The 25,909-nt window shown below is 36.5% G+C and overlaps 1 protein-coding gene across 3 annotated transcripts in view; it reads left to right on the top strand.

Moving 5' to 3' along the window:
* CTNNA2 (catenin alpha 2) overlaps nucleotides 1–25,909 on the top strand; it is a 516,068-nt gene that overhangs the window by 353,354 nt on the left and 136,805 nt on the right. The window lies entirely within an intron of this gene.

Raw genomic sequence — 25,909 nt, forward strand, 5'->3', positions numbered from 1 at the left:
TATGCATATATACGTGTTTTAACATATTAACCGAAAAGAACAGAGGGAAAAAAAAAAAAAAGGTAAATTAAATACTGAGTATATTTCTTCCTTCTGCTATTTTCTGAGTGGTTTCTATCAGTGTAATAAAAAGTGGGACTTTTAGTGGTGATTTTAATTTCCTTTCATGAATGGACAGACTCAACCCTTGATCTTGTATGGTAGTCTTTAATTTTCAAGTGCACTGAACCATGTCATTTTGTATAAGGAAACATTTAAAAACAGAAAAGGGAAGAAAAAGATGTGAATCCAAGTAAAGCAAATTAAATCTGTTATTTCTCTGGTATTTATACCTCGGTCATCCCTGACATTTGGCCAGCCGTCCCTTCTGTATAGAATTTAGGGTTTCAGCTGATAAGAAGTCCATCATCTACGTAGCATGGCTCTTTAAGTAAATATAAAAATGCACTATATTATGCAAGGTTTTGACCAAAATACTCCTGGCAACTCCAGAAGTCAAAGTGATAATTACCATTAAATTCTTGTAGTGCAGAACAGACACACTGGATTTGTTATTACCTTTAAATAATAGATATTCTTATGCAAATCACCTTATCGTTTTTGACAATGTGATAAACACTTTTTCCTCTCATTACAGTCATTCCATTCTCATCAGCAGCCACATTCAATAGCAGGTAGTCATAGCTCTATAAAGTCACTCACAGAAGAGACCTATGTGCAGAATCATCAATGCAGTGTGGAAATATCAATTTCTAGGAAAATATATCAGTGGTAAAATGAAGTGTCTCTCTCTCCTCCATTCGTTACTGGTAGACTACTTGAATAAGCTAAAGAGTTACTGACTCTCTTAAGTACCTGTGAAATTGCCTATGGATTTCTGGATGTGCTGTCAAAGCTCTATACAATGTTATTGGTTGTGAATGTCCAGCTATAATGGAAAAATGACTTGTGTTACAAGTAAAACCTATCCTTTTGTTATCCAATCAACACCTTGCCGAAGATCACATAGCATCCTGGTTAAGCAAAGACTGGTGTGTTACAGTCAAGTTACAGGGTTGTTGGAACTCCTGGTTTGTAGGGAAAGTGGAACTTTAAACCTTGGTTTAAAGTTTGGGTAACTTTTCACTTGGGGAAGTTAAACCAATTAACTCTTGCTGATTTATATCTCTAAAAATGTCTTGGAGGAAGCATGTGTAAGACTGCAATGATTAACTATTGAAAAGGTTTTAGTTAGTCATAGTAAATTGGAAACCAGTTAGTTCCACCTTCAGAAATGCTAAGCTAGACGCTCCAGAAAGGTTTGTCTCAAGACCTTCCCAAGTGTTTCTGGAGGTGCCAGCAAATGAACTGTAATTGATTTCCAATTAGGTTAAGAGCAAAATGGGCCACAGCTTATCCGTACACTTGAATACATCTACTTTGCCCTCTTCTACTGTGGATAGTTAATCTGTAAGGATTATTTTTGAATAAATTATAATGCTTTTTTTTTTATTTTTATTTGTGTTTTAAGATTCTGTTTTATGAAAAGGATTCTGTTCATACATGGGTGTAGCTAATCCGAGATGGCTATCGATGCCATTGCTTCTCCTGTTTGTTGGTTGGTTGGTTGGTTGGTTGATCTTGTATTTACTCAGATTCATCAAGCCTGGAGAGGTTGGATGATGATTCAACCATGAATATGCTACAAAGTAACAGAATAGCAAGGTTGGTTAGGACTGTGAAAAATCTCCCCTGTAGCCAAATCCATCATGTGTCCATCACTTACTGGCGTTTTTTGTCCTTCTCCAGAATAACTTGCGTTGCCACTTCTGAGCTGGCAAGTCCCACCTGAGGATGCAGGCATAACCGTGACAGCAAATTCCTGCTATAGAGAAGTCATTTGTCTGATGTTGGGATAGCCTTTCTGATGCAAAACATTTCGCTCTTTTTATCAACGACATAACTTTAGTGGCAGTAAACACTTTTCAGACTTTCAGGTGCAGGAAGTAGAGAGAATTGAGAGGAATTTGTGAAATCAATTATTAAAAGCTAGGATGAACCAGTTAAAAGCAGTTCCTGGCAGTCTCCTGGAAAGTCTTTTTACAAATGGATGAACTACTCTTGGAAAATTTTCCCAGAGCAGAAAATCTGTTCTTCTCAGTATTAGACAATCAGTTCTTAATCCATTTATTTTGCTCCTTTCCAAATGTATTTTAAAGCACAATCAGAAAAGATAACAAACCTTATGCTGGCCTTTGTAGATACATCATTGCAAGAAATATAGGTTGGTGGTAAAGTCGGTGCTAAACTAGTATTTTGAAATTGAATAAAGACTTTTATTGAGCTCTCTTCCATCACAGAGGGTACTATTTCAAGTGACTCCAAAGGGAGTTTTACAGGAAAATTCTCTTTTGGATAATGTTACCTGGAAATTATATAATTTGTTATATTCTTAGATCTAACTCCTGGAATTACTGAAGACCTGAACAATATGTGCTCGATTATGTAGTCGTGGAAATAGATGTTGGATTGTAGTAGAGCACTTATAGCAAACAGGCAATCGGATCTTTGGCAGACTGTATTATTCTCAGTTATGTGTGCTTCTTGGTATATTTTGGCAGATAGAGAAGGCAGGATTTTTATGTTTCCATCCTTCTGCTCTGACGGTATCCATAATCTGAGGGGAAAACTCAGGAAAAAAGGTGTTGAAATTATGGTTCGTTGTGTATTGCATCTTATTGGGAGAGTAGAGGTGTTCTGAAACATTAGCTCATACGCAAAAGTAAAAATGCAGAAACCAGGTTGAAGACTCACATTTCAGATAGAAGTCATTGTGATTTTTGCAAATGAAGACGGTTTGTTGACTACCTGAAATATTTATGGTTTCATTACGTATTATTTGCAACTGATGTAATGTCTAAGAGCAATAATCACGGGTCAGGAGTCTTGGAAGGACATATTTAAAGGCATAACAAAAGATAGTCATGCCTTCAAAAAAAAAAAAAGAGAATAACCTGACCTTTTTTTTTAAACAATTTAAAAATACTGAGGCAATACTGAACAGTTTCATATGGTGGGGGTGGTTTGTGTGTGGTACATGTGTAATCTTAGAAAGTCAGCTTTGCCCAACAGCTAGTTTAATTCTGTGAGATCCAATGGCAGTCTTTGCAATATGCCTCCGCAACTCTTGTTCGGTTTTATTTCAATGTATTTATGTATTTGTGCTAAAGACTCTTTGTGTCTTGTAAGGAAGAAACGTACAATGTAATCAAAACTTTGTGCTGCTCCTTTACTCTCAGTAAACATACAGAAAGGTATAGTCAATTCTAATAAAACATCCAAAGATCCTGAATTTGCCTGCAAAGATACAGAAAGCGTATGCAAGCCACATTCTCAACATACATGCAAAAATAAGAAGGTAAATTACAGTCACATTATATATGTTTTTAAAAGTGAAACAGCAGATTTGGGGAGCAAATAGTGACAGTGCTGCAAAGTTCACTTCAGATATGTTTCAGAATCATATTCCTCTCCTACTGCTGTAATTTTGAATCTTTAACATTCATGTAAAATGAAGAGCTTATTGTTTCTTAAGACTCAATTTATATTTTAAATGAGTGGAAAGATGCATCATCAACTCGAAAAGACAGGAAAAGATCAGCCTGTTTTTCAAGATGTAGGACATTTTATTGTGTGTTTTGAATTCTAGAGACCATTTTTAAAGAACACTTGGCTTACTTCTACTCTTTTTTTGTAGTGCAAATTAATTATAATTTGACAAGAGAGTGCTTGATTTTCTTATTCAGATTTGGTGTAGAGCCAAGCTTTATTACTTAGAGCATCTAAATCAAAATCAAAGGTCAGTATCTGTGGAAGGCCTGTGGCTCAAGATATATTGTAGTTCTTTCCCCATTATTTAGAGATATTTGTCTATGAAAAGGTGTTTATGTATTTAAGTGGGTACTGTATGTTGAATGCATGGCTGTGGAAGAATAGCCATTTTTCATTATTACATTGGTAATGTTCCTAACAGCAATCCTGAAGTTGTAGGCAATCATTGGTGTGAAACTCTTGAACTATGCACGTCTTTGGTGTGGTCTACACATGCTGTCTGAGGGTTCATGTGCCATGGCATGTTGTACCCAGTGATTCCTCTTCTCCCATCAGCCTTGTGCATGATAAGCAGAGGACGTGCTCCCAAATCTGCCCGGCATCATCCTTCAGCCCCCAGAATCTGTGCTGGCATCATCATATACGTTGCTCAACTGAGGCCCATTTGGGGAATCAGCAGGTAGGGGACAAAGGGAGATTAAGCAAGCTACAATGGTGATTGCCAAATATGCCAACAGAGATCAGAAGGGGAGTGAGAATGGCTAATGGACATCTTCGCTGTACTTAAAAAAAATGGAACTAGCACTGTCTGAGCAGAGAGTCATTGAAGATACCTAGCTTTAAAAAAAACAAATTAATCCTGGAAGCAGTACTGTGTGTCCTGATCCTCACTTTGCTGCTTCTAATTCTATATAATTTTGTTGTTTGTTCTAAGCCCTTGTTCTTCTTACATCTAGGGATTTTTTCTGTTCCCAGCTTTTAATTTCAGGGATTGTCTCTTCCTATATCACTGTGTAATGACCAGCATCTTTTGCTATATCTTAATGAATATGATAATCAACACAGCTTGGGTGTTCGAGGCAATTACTGTTGGACAAGAATTAGTGAATTGCAAGGCTCACAGATATGTGATCTATACAACTGAGGTTTGGTCACGTTGTCTTTCTGCAGCCTATTTTGCTAGCTGAGCTTGGACCATGCACTGACAGTAGGTCAGCAGAAGTCACTTTTTCATGGCCATGGGGGCCATGAAGGCAATGAGAGTTAGAAGACTTTGAAAATGTAATGGGAAGAAGCTTCCCTAGTACCAGAGGGGTGAAGGTGGGAGGTATTTGCTTCTTTACCTTCGACCCAAAGAAAATCATATTGACAACAGTTATAAAAGCATCTGTCACCAAAAAAACCCAACAAACCAAAAACAACAACAATAAAAACCAACCCCAAAACAAAAAAACAAAGCCTTTGATACATGCTGCTTTTTCTTGGTCCTCAGTCTGCCAGATCGTGGAGCCCATTGGATGCATCTGCAGCGTTGCAAAGTAATGCTGACCTTGGGATATTTCCCTGAAACACATTCAGTTCTGAGTCTTTTGAGATGTGTTCTCTGACTTTCTGGATTTGCTGGCACCATTCTATCCATTAAATACTGATTAGATTTAAGAAATCCAAGAGACCAAATAATGCTATCATCTGTTCCCTACTTATCTTAATAATATTGCCGGTAATATTCCAATATATCAGTTCTAGGATATTCTATACCTAACCTGATGCATGAAAAATAGGGACAGTGTGCTTTTTTGTTTCAGAGGCAGAACAAAACCAGTTTATTTATTGATTGGATTTTGCTATATTGCCTAGAGATGAGGCTAAAAAGTGAATTAGCTACTTTCAAGGACTGTTAGAGAAATACACCATTTTTCATAACATTTGATGAATTGCTTACAGTACTTGTTTTACTTAAAACTGCAATTAAAGATTGCCCTCTAGTCAAAAGAAAAATGTGATAAAAATGTGACTTGAAACTGGGCAGAAAATTTTCTAAAGCCCTTTGGGATTAATTCCAGTAATTATTCAATCTGACGTTTTCCAGAGAAATAACCCTGTATGTATGAACTCCATTAATCATAATAACGTAGTTCACATGTCAGATACGTCTGTCCAGGCACTTCATACTCTACATTTAGTAAGAGACTAATAAACATCTTCACTAAATACGAGAAAATATTAAACTGCTTTCAAAAAATCCCAGTGCCTGTGTATAGTTTTTAACTAGGTTTGGTCTTGTGAGGTGGGACACGTGCTTATGTCTACAAATGCACTGAATTTCCAGGCTGTAGCTGTCATTAACATCATGTCTGCTGCTAATTTTATGTAATTTAATTCATAGAACTTTAAGGACTTTTTCCCTTTCTTTTCTCCTCTGAACTGCCCTGGAGAGGTCTGTTTTATCTGTCTGTCCAGTTGTAAACTCTTATTAATTTGCTTATGTAAATAATTTGTCTTTTGCAAGACCTGTACGTAGGAAAGAAAAACTTTAGGTCATCTAAAAACATTAAAATGAATACTTTTTTTTTCTTGCATATGATCTTATTACACGTTATTGGAACTGCGCAGTGAATATTGAGTAACTGTCTCTGATGACAAGCAGCTCTAAAAAGATTTTTGTTATGTTTGTCAGTTTTTCATCAACTGAAGATATTCCATAATATTATCTCGTGTTAAAAAGTGGTTGTTTAAAAATGCAGCGATGATTAGACGCTCATATTTGAAGAATTTACCATTCTCTCCTTTTCAGATTGTGACATTGCTTTATGTTTTTGAAGCTGAAAAGTGAAATTGTCTGTGTTCTGATAAGAAGTGATAAATACGATCTTTTGCTGAATGTGGATAAAAGATGTAGGCAAATGAGATCGTTTTAACACAGCCTCCTCATGCGTCTTTTCAAAAACTAAGAGTGGAGAACAATCCTTCTCTTTGGAGATTTCCTGTATTCTTTTTTTAAATTATATTTTTAGTTATGGAGCAATATACGGTGTACCTAGTCTGTTACTGTGACTAATGCTTTCAGTTCAGGATTTTTGCATGTCAGCTGTCATTCTTTGCACACTCCAGTAGATGGCAACTCCAGTCTTCTTGACATTTAATCTCCATTCAAACTAGAAATATCTTCTGCGTGCACCCCCCCATCTCGTCTATATAAATGGATAAGAGTTTCACAGAAATGTGATTCAATTTTACTTTTATTGAAATAACCACATAGTATCTGATTTGAACTCAAACTGTACCAAAAAAAAAGAAAAAAAAAAAAAGGAAGGTAAGCACCAGTCCTCCTGGATCATAAAGCACATATTGATTCTACCATAACTTTTAAACATCTTTAGGAGTTTTCATAAAAAGGATTAGTACCCAAAACTTCTTTTTGTGTGAAGTAAATGAATGGGTTGGCTGAAAATACAGTGTACTGGCTTTAAGCTGGATGGTTTGACCCCATCCTTAATGTTAAAGTAATTATTTTTGCTATACACAGTAAATACTTGATCAGACTTTTAAAAAGTTGCAGATGATATTTCTCTGTGAATATGATGATGATGTACCTAGATGTGGATTGTCTTGGGTGAGAGGAAGAGTAGGGCCAGGCGTTTATTGTGTTGTATTAGACATGAGAATTTTCTCAGATTCCCCCTCTTGCTCAAAGCCCTGCTTTATTCACCTTCTTTGTGCTTTTATTCTGTCCCATCAATTGTATTACCACAGCATCAATGCAGTGGAGTCTATTTCTCTGTTTTCCTCCGCCGACTTTCACAACTTAAATACTTGCCTGTAGAATTTGAAGACATAAAACAAAGCATCTCTCTGTGAACGAATGCCAGACATCAACAAGAGGCACAAAAGATTGTGCTTGCTCTGCCTGGGATGGAGGCTACTGTTCCTAACAGTCACACAAAGGATCCTTTCTCTATCTCTTTGTATCAAGACTGTAGTTTAATTTTCAAATCACTTCCACTGTGTCTAGTAAGGTTTTATTTTGCAGTTGATGGTTAAAAAGGGGCGGAGTGAAGGATAGTTAATTTATTTTTTTTTTAAATTAATACAGATCTAACTTCAGAAGAATACATGCTACTTACCAGGTTTTGTTGTTGTTGTTTACCTACTTCATCCATAGAGATTTTTCAGTAATTGTGTAAGAAACTTTCCAACTGCCACAGTCTGTAGCATCAGTGATGCCATTTGATCATAGGTCTTATGGTCACAGACAGATACAAAAATGTATTGTTTAAAATAAACTACAACAATTTCTAAAGCAGAGCAATGTTTAAGGCCAGATTTAGATGGTCATGCTTTTATTGGTTTAGTAAAAACCTTGGTTTTCAACCCAGGCTTGATTAGTCCGTAGACATTTTTACTTCACAGAAACAGTATAAAAATAAATTATGCTCCTATAGGACAAGCAGAATATTGGTCCATTTAAGCCTGACTGATTTTTATGTAACAAATTAGTGAGCAAGGTAATTAAATCTCTTTTAGATGACTGTTTCATCTCTGGAAAGAATCCCAAGAACCTCCAAAAACTGACTTTTGGGTTATATACAGGTCCTAGGTCTATTGCAGCTAAGTGGCTTGTTTCTCATTATCGCATTTAGTGCTACAGAAACTACTCCACCAGAGTCTTTATTAAAACTTGCTTAAGGCTAGCATTTTCCCTTGGGTCAATAATGACTTTAGAGGAATGGATGTAGAAGCTAGATTTGTTCTAGCTAGTGGAATGAATTATGTCTCATTGGGGCCCCCAGGCTAGTATTTCAAATTCGCCACCAGGCACTTCATCAAAAATTCTATTCCAGTATTGAAGAGACCTTGTGCTCCTATTAGTAAACGCAGAGCATACATTTGAAGATCTTCCCCCACTCCCATACTATAAGACTATATGTTTTTCTCTGCTAAAAACCCATTGAATTGCCACATGCATCAGTGAAAATGTGGTTTAGAAATGTATCCTGAAGATTTCATGTATCAGGGAGACAGTGGCCAGTTATTTCCTATTAAAATATGGAGCACACACAAAGCATCAAGCTAACATCTGCCGTGCTCCTACCGGTAAAAGCCATTAAAATCCTACAGCTCATTTTCCTGGTGTGAGCACAGTATTTATGAGAGGGGTAGTGTGGAAATAGCGTTTCCTCCTGCAAGTCCTTACTCATAAGTAATCCAATCAAGATCGGCATTGCTGATCACTGCGCGTTATAGAATCGTAGAATCATAGAATAGTTTGGGTTGGAAGGGACCTTTAAAGGTCACCTAGTCCAGCCACACTGCAACGAGCAAGGACATCTTTGACTACATCAGGTTGCTCAGAGCCCCGTCCAACCTGACCTTGAATGTTTCCAGGGATGGGGCACCTACCACCTCCCTGGGCAATTTGTGCCAGTGTTTCACCACCGTCACCGTAAAAAATTGCTTCCTTAAAATTTCTGTCCTACTCATATGAGCGAGTATTACTGAAACATGTGGTTCCTCAATAAGTAAAAACAGCTGGGTTTTTTTCTAGTTTTGAAAATCTGTTCATGTTGATGGCAAGATAAAATATTGACTTAGAAAAGACTTTGGATTTATGATCCCAAAAAGAAATTGCTAGCTTTCCCATTACTGGTCTGGTTTTTAAAAATGATCATGTGAAGTTTACAAAATGTAGTAGTATAGAGGCATTTGTTCTCTTTCAGTGTTTTTTCAGACTGAAGTGTCTGTTGAAATGCAGAGATACTTGATAATAAAAAGAGATTGGTAATAGATAATAGGCATACAGGTGTTTGGCTTTACTTTGTGCTTGTCAAGGACAAAGTTTTCCAGCGCATTACTTGGGTAGCTCACAAGCACATTCACATTCTCATCTCATTTTTTCTTGCTGACTGGATTTTCCCTGAGTGCTATGTTCAGAGATTTCAAATGCAACATTACCTAAGAGGTGCCATTAAAATCTGAATCCAGCGCTGAATGTTACAATGGATATTGCACTTTAACTGCTATGTCTGTAGCCCAATATTAAATATAAATAATTATTTTTATATATACAGTGAAATTTTCCCTATAACCGTTTCCACGGTTTATTTCTCACCTAACAACTGCAAGAACTGAAAAAAGTTATTGTCCTTTTGCTATATACCATACACCATGCTTCTTAGTTTTCATTCCAAAATAGATTCTCCAGATGTTTTTCTACAAAACAGAATAGACCAGTATAGCAACTACAGCAGACTATAAAAATATATTTGCTTTCTTGTATGTGTTTATTCTGTATTGGAATTTTAGAGAATACCATTTTAGACAACATCATGACAAGGCTAATTGAGTAAATTCTGTTTATAGGTAAGTTTTTCTTGACATTTTGTATGACTGAAACAACTTTTTACATAGTAGGAAGAAAAGGAATACCTTCATATGAAATTTGTAACCCAGTCAGCTTAATCAAAATATCAAGAAATAGAAACAATAGGTATAGATGCAGTATATATGGAATCATAGAATCACCACTAAACCTGTGATCCATTCCTCTTAACATTACATTTAATCCTCGGGAGAAAAAGTGCAGAGTTTTAGTCAGAATATGAGACAATCTTGTGTATGAACTTTCTCCATGTAGTTTTGGCTTTTAATAGTATTCCAATACAACAGTGGAGCTTGTTTTAGGTGCTTATTTTATTCTTTTTTTTTTTTTTTCTTAAAATCTGAAGTAAGACTTCAGTGTTGTTGTTTTTTTTTTTTGCAATATGCAGAACAGACAATTTAAGAACCCACGTTCTGTTTTCCTAAAGATCCTCTGGAGCTGAAATGGTTTCTCACCAACATGATGGGGCGTGGAGGTCTGAAATACCTTTAAAGCTCTGAGTCTCAGCCCTGACAGTGTTTTGGAGCCACCTTATAAATAATCTTCTACTTGGAGGTTTCCAGCTAACCCTAACTCAGGCTTCTTAAAGAAATACAAACCACTATGAATACGAGTTTAAAAGTCCCTCTGCTCTGTTTAGTGTGGTTCTTTGTATTGGTTATAGCTGTCCAAGTCACTGTGATATAAGCCTTCTAAGTTTATAGAAGTGCAATGGATCTAAGAAATCACCTGGTCCATCTTTTTGCTCTAAGGCAGTATTAGTTTTGTCATTCCAGACACATCAGCTCCTCCTGCGGACTCCAGAACTGAAGACTTCTCAAGGAAATCTGTTCCAATCCTTCACTTTTCAAGTTCTGAGAGTTTAACAAGCCCAGTGCAACCAAGTTTTTACTGTAGTGGAGTTTTTTGCTGATCTTCGGTAATTGCTTTTGATCTTTTTTGGATTCATTCTAGATGGAATTTTCTTGATACAGGGTGCCAAAAAAATCCCATGGTGTTCAAGCTGAGACCTTGCTAGTTTGGAGAATCGCATCTTCTAGGCTGCAGTTGGGTTTTTCTGCCCAAGAACAGTGCTTGCCTTTTCTGTAGCTGAGTGACACTGATGACTCCTGCTCAGTCTGTGATTCACAAAAGCCCTTGGAACCTTTTCTGCAGATTTTCTACGTAGCTACTACTTGTTTTATAGCTGGTTATTCCTGACTGAGTGAACATCTTGCACATGACCCTGTTGGATAGCATCTCTTCTTTTTCTTTTTTTTTTTCTTTTTGAGGACATAAATGCAATTTGTCAGAATCATTTCGAATTTTTATTCTGCCCTCCAGAGTACTTTCAGTGCTCTCAGCTTGGTGTCACCTCCAAATTTAATAAGCGTATTCCGTGTTCTATCACCTAGGTCATTAATGACAATATGAAACATTGATAGACCCAGAAAAGACCTCTCTGTGTCATTTCTAAGTGAGTCAAAGAATTGCTTTTAGGTAGCAAGCTCGTTATATGGCATGGATAATTATATTATATTAATGAAACTGTGTAACAGAAGGAAGTATCCACATCTAACAGTGATGATGGAAGAAGAGCTCACCTACACCAAGATTTCCTTTTTTCCTCACAGTTTTTGCCTGAGTTGAAGTTATCTGACTGTACTTTGTTACCATGTAAGGCTCACAGGCAGAACATGGGAAGGACAAAACAGATTTTCTCCTTCTCAATCTAGGGCTGAGCTGGGCATTTAGAGTCCTGTAATGAGAAAAATAGAATGTTTAGGTAACATTCATAAGCAATGTAAGACATGCTTCATTCCTCTGCCTGCCCAGAAAGTTGGTAGATTAGGAATAAACTCTGCAATTTAAATAAGGAAACTTGCAAGGATTTACAATGAAAGGGATTTTCTTCCCAGTTGCTCTGATCCCATGGATGCTTACACAACTGCAGGCCCCATCTTTGCCATTTTGATTTTGTAACAGCCTTCCTATAGAGCTCAATGATGCTAAGTGTTCACTTAAATGCAAAAATCACTTTGTGCTGAATTATGTATTTTCTTAACTGTTATTTTAATATGAAATAAGATTCTAAAAAAATATTTTCAATGTTCTACTATGGAAATAGACACATCTCCTCATTTCTAGCTGTAAAGTCTCAGTGAGAAGACGTACTACATTCATATGCCCTGTCTCTATGAGCTCCACATAACCTTTAAATTACTGATTACCTGCATTATGTGTAAAAATTCATACAGCTGGACAGCTGTGCCCCTGAGGACTCTCAAAAGCATTGAGTATTTCAGTGAAGTCCTGGAATATCTTATATTCATTAAGTTCCATGTATATTTGCCTGCCTTAAACTGTAACACCTCGATGTCATCCCAGTCAGTCAGTGACCATCATATGTGCAGAATATATTCGACTAGGAGACTCTCCTTTACAGCTTCTGTTTGCTGAGTTGAAATAAAGCTTCTGTTATTTTTTCAATTGCATTATTCTCCCAGGAGTATACTGAAGGAGTTCTGTTTTGGTTTGTTGGGATGGTTATTTACAAGCCCACATGCACACAGCAAATGACACGCTGATATGATTTTTTGTTATCTAAACAGCATTTCCATGAAATTTTGGCCCATGTGGAATAATCTATTATATTATTACTTTCAATTTATTTGACACCTGTCCAATACTCTAGACACTTCTACTTTTATAAAGTTCTTCTGTAGCTACCAGTACAATAGTATTTTTGCACTTCCAATATCTTTCTTTATGCCACTTATCTTCAAAATACCTGTGTATTCCTGCTTAGATAGAGAAGGCAGACAGAGACTAAACTAACAAACACCACAGAGGAATCCTATGCTGAAACAGAGAATTTGTTCTTCACAAGTCATAAACTGGAAGCCTGGGCATCCAACCCTTTTCTTCTGTAGCTTGTTGCATAAATCACATCATTCTCAGCTCACCCTCACGTAGCGATTTGCTTTTCATGCCTACGAGGTCATACCTTAATGACACATGTAAAGAAAAAAGAACAGCTTGTCCAGACCTGGCTTATTCTTTCGTATTTTTCATTCTTTTATTTTTATCTCAGCTTTCATTTCGTTGTAACCTGCCTCTCAGAAGAGATTGGCTGTCACACATGGGCTATTTTGCTGACTGTCCCAACACGCAGGCACTCACATGCCCCATCTTGGTAGACCAGATAAGTCATGCTGTCTTCTAGGCGTACATTTCCATCATGGAGTCTGCAAAGGGCTGGCAGCAGGTGGACTCAGAGCTATTCTGCTCAATCCTTTTGACATCAGAGCCTTTAAATCTCTATAGAAGTATTTTGCTGAATCATGTTACAGTTTTTAAATGCTCTGTATAATATGAAATTTCCCCCGGTGCAGCTTCTCAGATCTCATGTCCCTTATTAAATGCTTAGGGGATTTTTTTCCCAATGTGGTAAAATGTATCAAGTCTATTACTAACCATGATTTTCTTCTTATTTAATCTTATTGCTGCTTCTTCCTGTAGGGCGTAAGGCAATCCTAATGCTTTGGTTTGGGGGGTTGCAGTAGGAGATGGCCACATGCTGATGACCACACAGGTTTGAGATAATTTTTTTTTCTGCATCCAAGCATCACCTATGCAGAAGCATTTGCAGGAGCAATCCCAAAGGCAATCCCAATGCCTTCGGGATCTGCGTATCCCTTGAAACAGGTAATGCAGAGTGTGTCTTGTGTTGCACCGTGTCTTGCTTGACTGGCCTAGGAGAGGGAGGTAGACCAGTTCGTAGATGGCAGTTGAATATTTTCAGACACATCATGTCTTGTACTCACTCACTGTCATGAATTACAGATGAAGGAACAAATCTCTGCACCATGTTTTGTTTGCCTGGACCTACCTGTGTCACAGAAATAGGGAAAGCTTGGCTGAGAGGAGTTTTGCCACCACCGCCTCCAAAAGGGCCATTTCACTCTGCAGATTGATGTGTATTTTGGGCATGAGCTTCCACCCTCATGGGTTACATGTTTCCCCCTCAGAACTTTCTCTAAACTCCCTTTTCTGTGTCCTGGATTTTTGTTTCCAAATCAGACAACGCCAGAGTTACTCCTGTTTCTGCCCCAAAAATGGAATCTCAGAGCTGGAACTGGACAAACACCTGTAAATTGGCAATTTTAAGGCAGGAACCACTAACAGCACTTGTAACCCTTTCTCCTCTCCTGTGAACCTCAGACATTCGTATGGCCAGAATAGGCGCTAGATGGTCAAGGGCTCTTTGGCTCTTTGTGAGGAGCTGGGTTAAAGCACAGCTTTTAAATGGAGAGTCAGAAATTACCGATAGCTTTGAAAGGCAGGAAGGTAGGGGCTGTAAATTTGTGAGGTCGAGATTGTGAGTAATGAGAGAGGAGAGAAAATAGAGGCAGAATTGATTCAGAAGGATTTAAAGCAGAAAGTCATTGATACAGAGAAATACAATATTGGACAAAGGCAGGAAAAAACCCATAAATGTACAGGTACCGATATTGTGAGAAAGTTACAGGGATTTGATAGGACTGGTAGAAAGAGTTTAATTTTGGAGACAAAAGTTATATGCATATACATGTCTCATGTTCTAGTGTTTGTAATCTTAGGAGAAAAATTTGTCGAATATTGACTGATTTATGAACTGTGCTGTTACCTCAAGCTCTGCTGAAGCAATGCTGCAGTCCTTTATAGAGATATAAAGACCATATTTATCGGTTTTACTCACAGCAGGGAGGAATATAGCATGTGGGTGACATAGTTTGACCTGCTTAGCGTATGGAGAAAATGGTATAATGCCAATTTGCTGCTACCTTGGTATGTTGCCTAATAATTTGGGGTAGTTGGGTATGTAATTAAATTTAAAATCTGTGAACATAAAGATACTCAGTAGCTTTCGAATAAGGAAAAAAAAGAGAGTAGTAATAGTGAGGAAGTCTAATAGTGGAAATCTAAAATGGCATTTAAATTAAATTCTTGCCTCTGTAAACGTGGCAATGTTTAATGTGGTTTTGATCAGTGCAATATGCTATCCTTATATCAGCATAGAAACGAAATTTGTTCACAGTGCAGTCAGTATCAGGTTCCTGTGGGTGGTGGAGGATGTCCCTTTATAACAAACACTTGATTTAAGTGGGACAAATGAGTTAAATATGGGTCCGTGTCTGTAGATACAGGAAGCCAAGCTAAAAGTCCATTTCTGTTCCTTATGGAAAAGCCTCATAGAGCTGATTCAGTGCTTGTCTGTGAGTGCCCCAGAGCCTAGGAGAAATTCATACAAGCAGAAAAGGTCATATAATGCCCCAAAGAAATTACTCTAAACTGTGTAATCAATAGGGGGATTAAGGAAGATATAGGGGATTTTTGGTTTTTTCCCCCTCCAGAAATGTACCCTACATTTCTGCTTTGAACAGATGTCTTAAATAGTATGTGGGAAATTTCCAGGAGGTCCCATACGCTTGTATTTTATTATTTTTCTCTAGTGCGATAATGATTTCAGAAGTGACTGATGCTATTATTTTGTTTAGTTTGCAGCATTTTCTGTTTCAATTCTTCTTATTATGTTTGCACAAATACAAATAGCTGCAATACTAATCTCCGTACTAAATCGCTGAAAAAAGAATACATAGAATTTCAATTTTTTAAATAATATTTCCCTAGGCTTGTGAAATGTTGCCATACATTTTTTGCTTCCTTTCCAGATTTAATTGATATTCCTATCCATCTATGAGGGCAGTCGTACTAGTTATTGAACCACATTCAAGCCTGCTGTTCAAAATGAGCTTTCGTCTTTATCCTGTACAGCAGGAGAGACTGAAGGTCCAAAAATTTGGGGCAGCACTGAAATAAAGAAACAGAAGGAACAAGGCAGAGGAGAGGTTTTAACTGAGATATTTTGAGGGATTACATTTTCAGCAGAGTGGCTTAACAAACCAGGAGGTGTCTCCATTGAAGCCTCATGAGCTCTTTAGGTGTTGGCAGGTTGCAAGTCCAGAAACTATTTCATGGGTGAAAGGGAATGACTTGGATAAGCAAAGAGGCATCAGAAAGCATACCGAACCATGGTAGCATCTCTACTCAGGGAACAAACCCACTTTGTTGTGCAACTGAAGCAAATTCTTGAGCACACGTAGATGTTCTGCAGAATATTGAGTGTCTAACAACAAAGGCCAGTTTATTTAGTGCATGTATGGAAAGGGGAAAATGAACTTATGAAAAGGACCATGAAGATAATTTTGATTCTGTTGTAAAACAAATTAATCATAAGACTATCTAGGTGGTCAATTTGATATTGTTTCTATGGAAAGAAATCAAACCATAAACAATACAAATGCCACTAACAGGAGCAAACCTTGAATCATACTTTTGATATGGCAAGAAAAAGTAGAAGAAATGTAAGAATCTAGGAATGGAAGAGACAAATGACTAAACTGTCAAGGTATCATGCCTGTAACTAGCCTTTCTGACAGTATTATTACTAATCTGCCTTCACCCTGCCCTTCCCCACTCACTGTAATGCACATCTCAATTAGACTCTGGGGTGGGAGCTACGTGTCTAAGGACACTGACCTTGATGGAGGGATTTGAGTTTTATTCTGGAGGTGTGCCTGTGTGTTTATGCATATGGATAAGCATTTGCATATGTTTGTGTAACAGAAAATAAATGTTACATCGCATTTGAAGGCTTCACTGAATGATTTAGAGGGAGTAGGTGGTTACTGCCCTAGAACATGGAAGGGGTTGGATGATATGAGGGAGTAGGAGGATAATTAAGATTGCAAATATTATTTATGTTTTGTAGTTACTGTAGCTAACTCTTCTGTATCTCCAAATATTTAAGTTTTCTCTAAATTCCCATATCTTTGTTTCATGCAAAATGTTCTTAATTTTGTTTTAATAATGGAAACTTCTAACTGATGGGTATCTATAGAAATATTTGAAACACAGTTCCTTAAGACATAAAACCAAAAGACAAATAAGCATAACACAAAAAAGTATTATTTTTTAAAAGCTTGTGTGTTTTAAGCAGCATTCTTTTGTTTTCATAGTCAATATTATGATTTGAGACTCTTCAGACTGTCATTATTATGTCTAGGTCATATCTTTATTATGTTCAGTATAGTATGCTAGTGCTATTTGCAAGGGGTGTAAAGCGGGGCATCACTCCACAAGGGTGCTCAGAAAATAATTTTGTAAAGATACTAAATATTAAAATCTGTTGAAATTTTCCTACTATATCTATAAAGTGTGTTCTAAGAATCAGTAAAGGAGTTTATTCCCCTTCCCCTGGTTTGCTAGTTCAATGCAACTCCTGCAGCTGGATCAAATGGAAAATATTTTATAGACACTCTGTTGCGGTCAAAGAACATTTGTCATAGCAAGCTGGTTAAAGCTTCATTTAGCTGTATGATTGCTCTCTGATGCTATAGTAATTGACATTTTAAAAAAGTCTTGGGTGGAAGAATGTTCAGGTTATTGACTTTTTAAAAAAAAATTTGCAGATCACATTTACAAAACAGGATTTCACCCTCCATTTATGACGCAGTAAACAGGTCTCTTCAGTGCAGTCTTTAAAAAGATTATTGTATTTAAATACTGATTTTACAGTGTTCAATTAAATACAATACATTAATTTCAAAATTAATACTTTTTATGGTGTGTATCTGCACAGGAAATCATAAAGTGGCTGTTATTATTTACCGTTTAGGTTGAGACATGCCCTGTGTTTGCTGGTGAGAGATATAATATGTGCCCAAATTCTCATTCCAATTCATTGAATTACCCAGTTGATCCTACCACTGTTGTGCATCGTTTCCCAGCGGAGCCCAGCTGGGATCTCACAGCTGCTACACAAATACTCCATGTAGTATGGGAGAATGCAGAGAAGAAACTTGAGATATTTTCAGAAATACAAATTTTGTTCTTTAGACTAGTGGATTAATTCTCATTCCAGTAATACAGAGGGCAGAATTTGATTAATTTCAATTATTCTGATTAGGAAAAAAAGTATATTGAATCAAAAGTACATTCCAAAATCCCAGTGAATCGTAGAATAGTTTGGGTCAGAAAGGACCTTTAGAGATCATGTGGTCCAATGCCTCTGACATGGGTAGGGACATCTTTCACTATATAAGGTTGTTCAAAGCTCCATCCAACCTGACCTTGAAGAATTCCAGGGATGGGATATTCAACTTCAAAATTTGAACTTTGAAATACCTAAAATACTCATGGGGGAAAAAAAATAATAATTGCATTTGCTTTGAGTTTCTGTATTTATTTCAGCGTGTCATCTGGGGAATAATACAGTCTATAAAATCCATGTAGACTAGAGCAACACAAAAAGCAACAGGAGTATTTGGCTTTTATTCTTACTGCTGTAATTTTATTTATTTATTTATTTACGAACAACTGTGCTGTATAAAATAGTTTGTGATCTCATTCAATGGCCTCTGAAGTCAGTGAGCTTTTCCACCCACCATCATAAACTTATTGTCAGGACCAGGAGATTAGATGTGATCATGACGTTTAGTCCAAGAAACTGAAAATTGATCTATATTCATGAACATGCTATATAATAGGCTGATATAAATCCAGTTGGTTTATTAGGACTTATTTCTGAAGGGAAGAATCGTAGTCACATTTAACATGCTAGATTAAAGGTTTACCAAAATAACCCATTGTAATAATGCTTGTCTTTTCTCATAAGAAAAAAATATCAGAAGTGATAGCAAAACCAGTTAAGTCAATATAATTCAAAAGTCAATTTAAGTCACAAGTCATAAGGATACCAAACCAAACCTTTTGTGATATTCTGTATTCAGAAGAAAATATTTTTCCACACCAGTTTTTGCTGTGCTACAGCATTTTTCTGCAGATACTTATTAATAGTGAATTAATTTCATAATTTCATGACTTTTAAATACTTTCCTGATACCGATCGCTACAGCTCAAGTCTCTCCCCATCAGTCCTAGGGAGCTTCTTTTTGTTCTAAAGTGCAAGCAGGTCTGAGCAGACGTGATAACTGAACATTTCCATGGCACTTCACATTACTTTGTAAATCCCATTTTAACGTCAACTTGAACAATACCATTTTGCTTATAGAAACGTTCTCTCTGATATTTCAAAAGAAAAAGTTGTTCTTTGCCTACAATCTTAATTACTGTGTTTTCTTGCAGCTAAATTGAGGTTTTATATGAAACTGTTGAAATATCCAGCAACATTTTTAGACCACTATATTAATCTGTTAATTTCGCAAACAGCATATTTTAGCTATATAAACAAATAAGCAACAAATGAGCCTCATCTATCCTGTGCACATTAGCAGAGTTCCTGTGGAAAAATTAAGTTCTGATCGTATAATTGATGACTGTACAATAACATGCACAGATAAAAACAGGGGAAATTCTAGCTAAGCAGGCAGCCGTAACACTAATAGTTTATTTTCAAGTGTGTGGTTCTGAAATTTGAACAAATTTTGCCATAAAAAAGAAGTTATGTTGAAATAAGATATAATTCTATAATAATTATAATATATAATAATGCCTAATATGGGGCATTGCCCTTCTTAGCACCAAAAATATTAAACATGTAAATCAAGAAATCATGATTATTTTGAATTATGATTTATTTCGATTGTTTAAAGGTAAAATATAGTGGATTTGAATGATAAAAGCATTACATACACACACAAATACATAAATACATGTCATCCGGATTTCTTTTAGTCTTGATAAAATTTGAAGTTATGTAGAATATTGGAAATAGCTTTCTGAGGCAACGACTTCTTCTTCTGCGTGTTGTTGCAATTTGTTTTTGATGTCAAAAATATGTTATTGAAGAGCAGAATGATATTAGAAGTAGAGAATTTTACTAGGAGATGCTATTTGTTGTAATAAACTGCTCTAGAATTCATCAGTCAAAATGAATGCTGGCACAGGCAATCATTCTGCTAGCCTCATTTTTTTTTAAAAAAATGCACTCTTACCCAAAGTTCCTGCTCTTTAGCTATATTAGGTGGTTGATTGACATTCTTATCTTGACTTAGAAAGTTATCTACAAAATGAAATTTTGTCCTTGAGTGTAAAAATATTTATAAATTTTGTAAACACAGTTCCTCCTGTTTTTTGTGAGCACGTGATATTAGTAAAAGAGGCTCACCAGAAATGTTGATAAGTACCTCGCCTGATGTGGGCATGGATTTGAGGTTGTCCGCTCCCTGCCTTACCCATGCGCATCAGGGCTACGTCCATGAGTGGGTGTAACATGCTGGCCAGAACGACCATCCTGAGGTAGTATTGTTGCCTTTGCCCAATTTTCCTACATTATGGGGAAGCTTCCAAAACCACTTGGCATTGGCCATTGCTCATCTCTAAGTACAGACTAACCCCCACCTTAGAGTTACTGAATTTGAAAGTACACAAATTTATAACATCATTTAAAATATTAAATTACATTTTTAAATTAATCAAATGTTGAAGTAGTAAAAACTTGAAATTATAAAATATAATTTCAAAGCCCTGCATCGAAATGATTGTGTTCTCTTCATTCCCCTCCTGGAGGTAACGCTGCCTGATCCCAGAGAACAAGCTATTAACATATAGATATTTCAGCAGAGAAGAGCTCACTTGATATATTTAGAGGCTTTTTCTGCATTGTTACAGAGTGCTTTGCAGCACTCACTTGTTAAATGCTTTTCTGTGGCCAAATCTAGCCAACCCATCTGTGTTATGTGAAGTTCTTCTGAAAGTCAAACCGCAAAGATAGTTTCAGAACCGAGGTCAAAATGAGTTTACACTTTGTACATACACTTTTACTCTTTCTCCTGAGTGGGTCACTAAATGGCTCTCTGTGTCTTCAGAAGTCATGCCTTCGCAAAGTGTAATTCTGATATCCATATGATATTTAATCTGTGAAAATAACCCTTTCTGAGCTTTTTGGAATGAGTCTCTTATGTATGTGAACAAAACAAAAGCCTGTATTGCATGTTGTTGAAATGGATTATGAAGGAAAAATATTTTTTCTAAATTGTGCTTGTCGGCCATTAAACCCAGACTATTACTCTCTTATTTAATATCTAGTACCTCTTGTCTTTGATCTGTGACTGAATTTTGCATGTACTCTGCACAAATATTTTAATGTATGTATAATTAGCCTTTAAATGGACAGCAGTATTTTAGCCAACTAGTATACACAATTCATTATTGCTAATTTGTGCCACCTTTTGTCTTGGAGAAAGCTCTTTTGTGATTCTTGTATGGTTTTCCTCTTTCTTCTCCTCAATCCCTGCAACTTCTAATAACAGTTGTAATAAAAGAAAAAAAAAAAACAAAAAACCAAAAAAACCAAACCAAACAAAAAAAACCCAAAAAACACATAAAAAAACCTATAGAAGAAAAAATAACCTTTTCTTCTTGGTGAAATAGCCTGTTGTTATGCATCTAGGTATTGATTAATTGCAAGAATAGCCTCTGTTCTCTCAGAAGCATCGCAAGGGTATTTTCCTAATCCATGCTGTGATCATAACTTGTCTACTAAAATGATTTTTTTTACCACTGGTTTTCAAGACTGAGGAACAGAACGGGTGTGCAACATGACATACTTGCAAGAAATACTTAGCAGCAAGCTGTGTTTTGCATTCTTTCAAAAATTAAGTGGGGTGCATCCCTTCACACTCCCAAAAGTGCTGGTCATTACCATAGGAGATCATGTCTTCATCATGCATTTCTTAAATGGGGATCATTAACCCAATAGATTTATAATTTACTGGGCATTTCCTGAGGGCTCATGAAACTCTAGAAGATTCTTCCAGAAACAGTAATGTGGTACAAACAGCGGAGTATAGCAGTTTCACAGGTTGAGCCTTTACACTTCTCTCCCACATAAAAGATCATTAGAAAAATGAAGTTTTCATTCCTGCTTGCCCCTGCAAGCTAAAGAAAAGAAAAAGAAAAAAAAAAGACTGTTCACTTTACACTAGAGAGGTAGTATGCATCATGGCACTACTTTGAGATGAGATACTTCCTACCCATTTCACACTTTAGAAATAATTACTTAACACAGTGTAACCCATTTTATTCACAGTAACTTTTTCTCAGTAATTTACTTAGTAGTTTTGAAGTGAAAAGCATCATGCAGTGTGGAAAGCCGCAGAGCTTCTCCTGCTGGGCTTTAGTTTATTTTTTTAAATTTCTTTAGGTGTTTGATCATCATAGAATTGACTCACCCTTAACACTAATTGCCATACTAAAGAAAACGTCGCTAAAATATAGTCTATTAGAAAGAGAACTGGTCTGGGAATTGGAAGCAGAGTCTAGTTCCCGTAGACTGTGGTCTCAGTTGCTATTTTGCCGGTGTACATCATGACCATGTGTAACATGCAGAATCTCTACAATTGTTCCTGTTTTATTGAAATAATTGATTTTTATAGGAAACATTTATTCAATTTTAATTTTGTCGATAATGCTAGTGAAATTATAGGGTATGGCATATACAGTAATAAATAGGAAGTGTATTACTAACAAAATTGCTGTTGAAGTCTGTGCAGAGCCAAATTGGTGAATCTTTTAGAATACTCCTATTTAAAATATTTATATCTTTATATATTAAAAATAGGTTTAATTTGGAACATCAAAGGTATTTAGGAGGGAAAGAAGGAAACCAGATGTAGAGGTCAGTTGGCACTTTTACCACTTGCAATTAGTTTCTATATGCATGTGTCATTAAAAGGTATTCTAAACAGCTGCAGATGTCCGTGGATAACTTTTAATAGTGCATGATTTGTACCAAGACTTGCGAACTACCACGGTTTTGTCGGTACAAACCATGAACTGTTCCCCAGTAAAAAATCTCCTGCAGTGAATAACTCAGTACAACTACAGTTTGTTAGTTCACCTCCAAAGCCAACACTAATTGATAAAGGAAGGCATATCCAGGATAATTTAAGAATTTAAATTCCACAGACTTTCAGTCCTTTTGAAAATGCACACACTTGTCTCATTGGATGAATTTTCAAAAGCATCTAAATAACTTAGCAGGATATAAATAACTTTGGAGCTGACAAACCAAATCCAAGCACATTTTAACGTTCGTTGGATGGCTAGTCTTCTTTTGGCACCTTTGAAGGCTCGTTCAGTTTCATTTATGAACATCAGAATGAAGGTGGTGCCAATTAGCATCTGTTTCAAAGTTATTTCAGGTCTTGCACTGCAACCACAGTGCAAGGTTTGAGTCTGCTGTGATTTCATTTAACATTTTTTAAAATTTTTTACACTTCATTTGCTATGAGAAGTCTTTATGGCAATCTACCAAAAGAACTATCTTGCTTTTAACGCTTTTACAATAGTTTGGGGATTTTAGTTATGCCAGAAGATTAAGGTGTATCAAGGAAATTTGAAAAATAGGATTAACTTTATCTTTTTTATTTAAAAAGGCTAGGCAAAGTGTAAACTGTGCAGTGGTTTTGCATGTTGCGTATTCATATACTTTCTTACATTTCCTTTAACTATGAGATGGGCTCCAATGGCACTCACCTTAACAGTTTCAATGCCGTCCTTATCAATGTAGCAGAGTTAACTTGTCATATTGCATATTCATGGTAATAACTCTTTTGGGAGGCATTTATGTGGATGTGCAGAGCTATTCATTCAATTACCCTATGGACCAGGCAGGGATGATCAAATTAATTACTGTCTCATGAATATAGAAGATAAAGGGCCAAATCCAATTAAAGACCTCAGAGTCTATGAGCTCAGAATTACAACATGAACATTTCAAGTGATTTTTTTACCACAGGGGTACCAGGACCCTGTGCATTGTGACTATTGAAAAAAGTGAAGTCACCTCAATGCAGGAGATGAAATGTGCTGAGTACAGTTGGAGCCCTCATGTCTTCTGGATCTTAAAAAGCAAGTTAGGGCTGGGAGGAGAAGGCTTTTTTCCAGCTTATGCTCTATCCTGAAGACTTGGGGTTTTTTTTAAAGACTAAGTGGGTTTCTAAATCACATAGAGGTCATTCTGCCTCTTTTTTTTTTTTTTTTTTTTTTTTTTTTTTTTTTTTTAACTGGGTGAGTATCACCCAGGAAATGAGAGTCCTTGGTCTGATTCCCTGTTGTGGGATTCACAAATCCTTATTTCCTTTATACCTCTGACCGGGCATGTATTTTTACCTATCACACTGAAACTGAGCTGTGGTGCAGCTTGGGATGAAAGGATCAGAGGGGCTCCAGGCACCAGAGCCCATCCCAGTATATCCCATCTGAGGACTCCAGGCAAGGCTTCAGGGGTAATTTTGCATTTGTTTGTCCTTTTGAATCGACCAGTCTTACATCCCTGCCTTCAGGGGAGAAGGAAGAGTCTTTGCCCTTCCCTGCTCCCATTTCATACATGTAATCCAAGTCATCTGTTTGATGATTCCAAAAATACAGCTTATATTCAGTGGAAATTTGGAGTGTCCATGAGAAATGAATGTTCCAATTATTCAATGGAAATAATGGTAAAACTCCTACTGACTTGAGAGGGAGCACAGAGAGGCTTTGTAAATGCACCGGTTATCATTTCAGTAAGGGTCTTTATGCATTTAGTTTTATTCTAGGAACAGAACAAAAGTAAAAAAAAAAATAAAATTGATATCTGCAAGGAGAAATAAGGACTCTAATCAGTTTCTAGATTTAAGGCATTATTTTATGCCTAATTAGTTTTTAATAGCATTTACAAAGGGTTTTTTTTCTGTAAAAAGACTGTTGATGAAAATGTCACAATTTTCAACAGGCTTTTGCTTCAGATATCCCACATGGACATTCTGTTGTTTTCTGCTGGCTTTTACACTAATGCCCTATAATTGTGTTTCACTTCCTCTGATTAAACTGACAAGTAATTTGAATGGATATCACTTAGCACATTGATCTGAGGTGGTGACAGGAATAGACTGCAGCTTTGCTCTGTAAAAATAGAAGGAGCTGGTCCTTTGCTCTTGCATTCTCATGAAAGTCTGGTTGGAGTTTAAATAGTTCTTTTATTTTTATTTTGTTTTGTTTTATGTAATCACTGATGCCTCTTGGTTGTGATGTCCTACAAAGGAACATGTGGACACAAAGAAAACAGCACTGAAAGTGAACGATCAATTACTGTAATGAGGATTTTTTTCCTAGGCTGTCCTCTATCTCCATTCATTCAAAACAGTAGCTAAAGTTACAGTATGTGTCCAATTAAACTCACACACATTGTTTTCTTGCAGGTGGGTTTTTCACTGGAGATGTGCCAGGCTGAAAAGCCTTGTTGCCAGACACGCGTCACTGCCCTCAGAAAGTTTGACACATGTACTAACCCGACATTATGTAGACTGCACAGTTCACTGCCAAGTAGGGTGTCAGAGCTGGAAAGTAGCAGTGGTTTCACTGGCTGCAAGAAACATCAACTGAAATAATTTCAAATATTGTTTCAGTGTAGACTAATTGAAAGTTGTCAGAACAGCGTAGAGGATAAAGAGAAAATAAAAAAAACAAAAAAAACCACAAGAAAACCCCACCTGGGTAGTCTGGAGGGAACTGGCAAGATAAGGAAAAAGAAAGTAGCAACAACTTTGAAAAAGCATTTAGTTCTCTGTTATAAGTACAAATTTTGAGTTAGCATTGACCTTCAGCTGCATACATTGATGAACACGTTTTTGATAGGAAATAAGCAAGACCTCCTTTCCTTGTTGATCATCCAAGAAATATAAGTGTGATGCAATTAAAAAGAAAGAAATGCAGATCTAATACTTGATATGTATTTCATAAAGAGATCTATTAGATGGTGACCGGTGCAACCAATCCTATTTTTCAGTGATATTTGTTAATCAAAACACTGTAAGCACAGTCAAGACAATTCTGTGCCTCCTACAGACAGGTGAGGTTTGGGGGTTTTGAACTCTAAGGCTATATAATAGCTGTCTTTGTGCCATTAACAACAAT

This window comes from Larus michahellis, chromosome 5, assembly GCF_964199755.1.
Source record: "Larus michahellis chromosome 5, bLarMic1.1, whole genome shotgun sequence".
Lineage (NCBI taxonomy): Eukaryota > Metazoa > Chordata > Aves > Charadriiformes > Laridae > Larus > Larus michahellis.